Source organism: Nerophis ophidion, linkage group LG13 (genome assembly GCF_033978795.1).
Source record: "Nerophis ophidion isolate RoL-2023_Sa linkage group LG13, RoL_Noph_v1.0, whole genome shotgun sequence".
NCBI classification, from domain to species: domain Eukaryota; kingdom Metazoa; phylum Chordata; class Actinopteri; order Syngnathiformes; family Syngnathidae; genus Nerophis; species Nerophis ophidion.
Genome location: NC_084623.1, coordinates 34,898,469 through 34,904,025, shown reverse-complemented (window position 1 = coordinate 34,904,025; position 5,557 = coordinate 34,898,469). Strand labels below are relative to the sequence as shown.

The following is a 5,557-nucleotide window of genomic DNA, read 5'->3' as shown; positions in this document are numbered from 1 at the left end:
GGCGCCGTGATCACTTCCGTGTGTGCCTATGTTTACATTACCGAGTGGTCTGCTGTTTCCTCGCTTTCCTGCTCCCTGTAAGTATATTGTAAATTATAAATCAAGCATCGCACCTGAAAAGTAGATGGCTGAGGATATAATCGGACAAGTTGGGACACTTTGACAGCCATTTAAGACCCAAAAACAGGTGAGAACGACACGTAACTCATTACAGAAAGGTCCTGTCAACCAGCTTGCAGCATTTAAAAAAACACATTTTGAGGATCACCTCTCGGCATACGGCCATACTACCCTGAGCACGTCCATTCTCGTCTGATCTCGGAAGCTAAGCTGGGTCTGACCTGGTTAGTACTTGGATGGGAGAGTAACAGGTGCTGTAAAATTTTAGCGATGCTCCCAGGGCGCACTTTCTCCCTTTTGCTTTTGCCACGATGGCTATAGATACTTGCCACATTTGTCAAAACGCTACATTATGCTCGTCCAAACAAAACGCTGGTCTCCACCCAAAACATGTTTGTTTAGTGTTGACTCGGTCTGAAATTTAGAGCAAGATTTGCAGTGTCGCTAACAGTGACCCATGTGTCTCAAGGCACTTCAGTGCTAACAGTGGGGCAAAAGTCCAAAGAGTTAAATAGGCTACGAAAAAGAGCAGTGATTATTGTATCACACACATTTAGCTCATAGCAGAAATGTCCTTTCAACCAGCTTGCCACATTTAAAAAATCACATTTTGAGGAACATCTCTCAGCATACGGCCATAATAACCTGAGCACCCCAGATCTTGTTTGATCTCGGAAGCTAAGCTGGGTCTGGCCTGGTTAGTACTTGGATGGGAGACTACCTAGGAATACCAGGTGCTGTAAACTTTTAGCGATGATCCCAGTATAGGGCGCACTTTCTCCCTTTCGCTTTTGTCACAATGGCTATAGATACTTGCCACACTTGTCAAAACGCTACATTATGCTCGTCCAAACAAAAGGCTGGTCTCCACCCAAAACATGTTATTTAGTTTTGACTCGGTGTGAAATTTATAGCAAGATTTGCAGTGTCGCCAACAGTGACCCATGTGCCTCAAGGAACTTCAGTGCTAACAGTGGGGCAAAAGTCCAAAGAGTTAGATAGGCTGAGAAAAAGATCAGTGATTATTGTATCACACACATTGCAGAAAGGTCCTGTCAACCAGCTTGCCACATTTAAAAATCGAATTTTGAGAATCACCTCTCGGCTTACGGCCATACTACCCTGAGAATGCCGATCTCGTCAGATCCCGAAAGCTAAGCGGAGTCTGGCCTGGTTAGTACTTGAATGGGAGACTACCTAGGAATACCAGGTGCTGTAAGCTTTTAGCGATGCTCCCAGTATAGGGCGCACTTTCTCCCTTTTGCTTTTGTCACAATGGCTATAGATACTTGCCACACTTGTCAAAACGCTACATTATGCTCGTCCAAACAAAACGCTGGTCTCCACCCAAAACATGTTTGTTTAGTGTTGACTCGGTCTGAAATTTATAGCAAGATTTGCAGTGTCGCCAACAGTGACCCATGTGCCTCAAGAAACTTCAGTGCAAACAGTGGGGTAAAAGTCCAAAACTTCAGTGCTAACAGTGGGGCAAAAGTCCAAAGAGTTAGATAGGCTGAGAAAAAGAGCAACGATTATTGTATCACACACATTGCAGATAGGTCCTGTCAACCGGCTTGCCACATTTAAATAACAAATTTTGAGGATCACCTCTCGGCATACGGCCATACTACCCGAAGCACGTCTGATCTCGGAAGCTACGCTGGGTCTGGTCTGCTCAGTACTTGGATGGGAGACTGCCTAGGAATACCAGGTCCTGTAAGCTTTTAGCAATGCTCCCAGTATAGGGCGCACTTTCTCCCTTTTGCTTTTGTCACAATGGCTATGGATACTTGCCACACTTGTCAAAACGCTACATTATGCTCGTCCACACAAAACGCTGGTCTCCACCCAATACATGTTTGTTTAGTGTTGACTCGGTCTGAAATTTATAGCAAGATTTGCAGTGTCGCCAACAGTGACCCATGTGCCTCAAGAAACTTCAGTGCTAACAGTGGGGCAAAAGTCCAAAGAGTTAGATAGGCTGAGAAAAAGAGTAATGATTATTGTATCACACCCATTGCAGATAGGTCCTGTCAACCGGCTTGCCACATTTAAATATCGAATTTTGAGAGGTACCTCTCGGCATACGGCCATACTACCCGGAGCACGCCCGATCTCGTCTGCTCTCAGAAGCTAAGCTGGGTCTGGCCTGGTTAGTACTTGGATGGGAGACTACCTAGGAATACCAGGTGCTGTAAGCTTTTAGCAATGCTCCCAGTTTAGGGCGCACTTTCTCCCTTTTGCTTTTGTCACAATGGCTATAGATACTTGCCACACTTGTCAAAACGCTACATTATGCTCGTCCAAACAAAACGCTGGTCTCAACCCAAAACATGTTGGTTTAGTGTTGACTCGGTCTGAAATTTTTAGCAAGATTTGCGGTGTCGCCATCAGTGACCCATGTGCCTCAAGGCACTTCAGTGCTAACAGTGGGGCAAAAGTCCAAAGAGTTAGATAGGCTGAAAAAAAGAGCAGTGATTATTGTATCACACACGTTTAGCTCATTGCAGAAAGGTCCTGTCAACCAGCTTGCCACATTTAAAAAACGAATTTTGAGGATAACCTCTCGGCATACGGCCATACTTCCCGGAGCATGTCTGATCTCGGAAGCTAAGCTAGGTTTTGCCTGGTTAGTACTTGGATGGGAGACTGCCTACGAATACCAGGTGCTGTAAGCTTTTAGCGATGCTCCCAGTATAGGGCGCACTTTCTCCCATTTGCTTTTGTCACAATGGCTATAGATAATTGGCACACTTGTCAAAACGCTAGATTATGCTCGTCCAAACAAAACGCTGGTCTCCACCCAAAACATGTTTTTTTTAATGTTGACTCGGTCTGAAATTTATAGCAAGATTTGCAGTGTCGCTAACAGTGACCCATGTGCCTCATGGCACTTCAGTGCTAACCGTGGGGCAAAAGTCCAAAGAGTTAAATAGGCTAAGAAAAAGAGCAGTGATTATTGTATCACACACGTTTAGCTTATTGCAGAAAGGTGCTGTCAACCAGCTTGCCACATTTCAAAAATCAAATTTTGAGGTTTATCTTTCGGCATACGGCCATAATAACCTGAGCACGCCCGATCTCTTCTGATTTTGGAAGCTAAGCTGGGTCTGGCCTGGTTAGTACTTGGATGGGAGACTGCCTAGGAATACCAGGTGCTGTAAGCTTTTAGCGATGCTCCCAGTATAGGGCACACTTTCTCCCTTTTGCTTTTGTCACAAGGCTATAGATACTTGCCAAACTTATCAAAACGCTACATTATGCTCGTCCAAACAAAACGCTGGTCTCCACCCAAAACATGTTTGTTTAGTTTTGACTCGGTCTGAAATTTATAGCAAGATTTGCAGTGTCGCCAACAGTGACCCATGTGCCTCAATGCACTTCAGTGCTAACAGTGGGGCAAAAGTCCAAAGAGTTAGATAGGCTGAGAAAAAGAGCGATGATTATTGTATCACACCCATTGCAGAAAGGTCCTGTCAACCAGCTTGCCACATTTAAAGATCAAATTTTGAGGATTACTTCTCGGCATACGGCCATACTACCCTGAGCATTCCCGATCCCGTCTGATCTGGGAAGCTAAGCTGGGTCTGTCCTGGTTAGTACTTGGATGGGAGACTGCCTAGGAATACCAGGTGCTGTAAGCTTTTAGCGATGCTCCCAGTATAGGGCGCACTTTCTCCCTTTTGCTTTTGTCACAAAAGCGCCTGTTGAGACATTTTTCTTCTAAAAGGGAACATATGAACATCCTAGCAGTCAGCATCCTAACGACAACAGACATTGTACAGAAAATTATATTTTATTAGGTTTGTTGGCTCTCATAAAGTCTGTAGTGAGCAGAAATCAGTGATGAAGAAAAATAAAAGCAAACGTAATGCATTTTTGAAAAAAATGTGCCGCATGTGCTTAAAATGATCAAACTATGTAAATATTAAATGTTATTATAAATATCTCTGTTACTACATTACATATAAACTTACATCATGTATATAAAACCCTAAAGGAGGTGTTTTGATGTTTTTTAAGAGCTCTATAGGCAGAATTGAACAGCTCGCATAGGCTCCATTGTAAGTGAACTTTTGATCGAATGTATTCAATATTTTGAATGCATTTTTTTAAAATGCATTGGTCGTCATGTCTTTTCATAATGATTGTGAACTATTCTCAAAAAAGTGCAGTTACCCTTTAAAGCATGTTTTCCAAGTTGTCTGTTAGCCTAATACTTTTTCTGTCTAATTCCCTTTGTCTGTTCTCAAACATGACATACATGGGAAACAAACGTAGGAGAGTTGCTTGTTGACAATGGAGGATGTGTTTAATGGACTATCGTACAAGCTGGCTCATCATGGCCTGTTAATTCCCTGACTGATGGTGTTGTTTGACTCCATCCCTCTATCTGCCATTCATCTTTGCTTTTTCCATTCCCTTCAGTCTTTTTTCCCCATGCCCCATTCTTGTCTTCACTGTCTTTCAGAATGAGACATTCCAAGGCAGTGTCTCAACGCTAATATGTTGTATTACAAAAAGTACTAATAAACAGGTTTTGCTTCATCTGCCCGGCATACTTAGGCCATGTCTACACAAACACTGATAATGCGTATATGGGGTTAAAACGATCACCATTCCCAAAAATGTAGTTTCTCTGTCCACACGCAAATGCACACACCAGCTATCACGCACATTTTTTCCAATCAGAAACCCGGAAAAGCAACCACTCAGTTAATACGATGTTTATGGTGGTATACTAATTCAATAGCATATACATTATCTTAGGCAGCACGGTGTAACAGGGGTTAGTGCATGTGCCTCACTATATGAAGGTCCTGAGTAGACCTGAGTTCAATCCCGGACTCGGGATCTTTCTGTGTTGAGTTTGCATGTTCTCCCCGTGACTGCGTGGGTTCCCTACGGGTACTCCGGCTTCCTCCCACCTCCAAAGACATGCACCTGGGGATAGGTTGATTGGAAACACTAAATCTGTCTATCTGTGTTGGCCCTGCGATGAAGTGGCGACTTGTCCCGGGTGTACCCTGCCTTCCGTCCGAATGCAGCTGAGATAGGCTCCAGCACCCCCCGCAACCCTGAAAGGGACAAGCGGTAAAAAATGGATGGATGGATGGATGGATACATTAACCTTAAGAGTAGGGAAGGGATTCATACGGCCCCATTCTTGGATAGATCTACAGTAAGATGAAACAGGGGGTTAATCATTCTGTAATGCAGTCTGCTGCAAATTTTTGAAAGCACCACTCTACATAGCAACTGGCACTGTGGTGAAAGTTAGAATTACCACAAAACCACAAAACTCTACTGCCATCTGGCGGCTAAAGTGAATGGTGTAACCCCAAATGTGTCATGTTTTATGTGTTGGGTGAACCGCGACAAATGGGACCATATAAATCCCCTTCTTACTGGACATAGAGCTCAGGAAGCATGAATG

The 5,557-nt window shown here is 43.8% G+C and overlaps 5 pseudogenes; all 5 read left to right on the top strand.

Moving 5' to 3' along the window:
* The first annotated feature begins 747 nt into the window (after window positions 1–747).
* On the top strand, window positions 748–866 carry LOC133567487 (5S ribosomal RNA; annotated as a pseudogene).
* Window positions 867–1,224: 358 nt separating this feature from the next.
* On the top strand, window positions 1,225–1,342 carry LOC133567292 (5S ribosomal RNA; annotated as a pseudogene).
* Window positions 1,343–2,202: 860 nt separating this feature from the next.
* LOC133566214 (5S ribosomal RNA) lies at window positions 2,203–2,321 on the top strand (annotated as a pseudogene).
* Window positions 2,322–3,168: 847 nt separating this feature from the next.
* LOC133567392 (5S ribosomal RNA) lies at window positions 3,169–3,287 on the top strand (annotated as a pseudogene).
* Window positions 3,288–3,645: 358 nt separating this feature from the next.
* Window positions 3,646–3,764, top strand: LOC133567076 (5S ribosomal RNA; annotated as a pseudogene).
* Window positions 3,765–5,557: the final 1,793 nt, after the last annotated feature.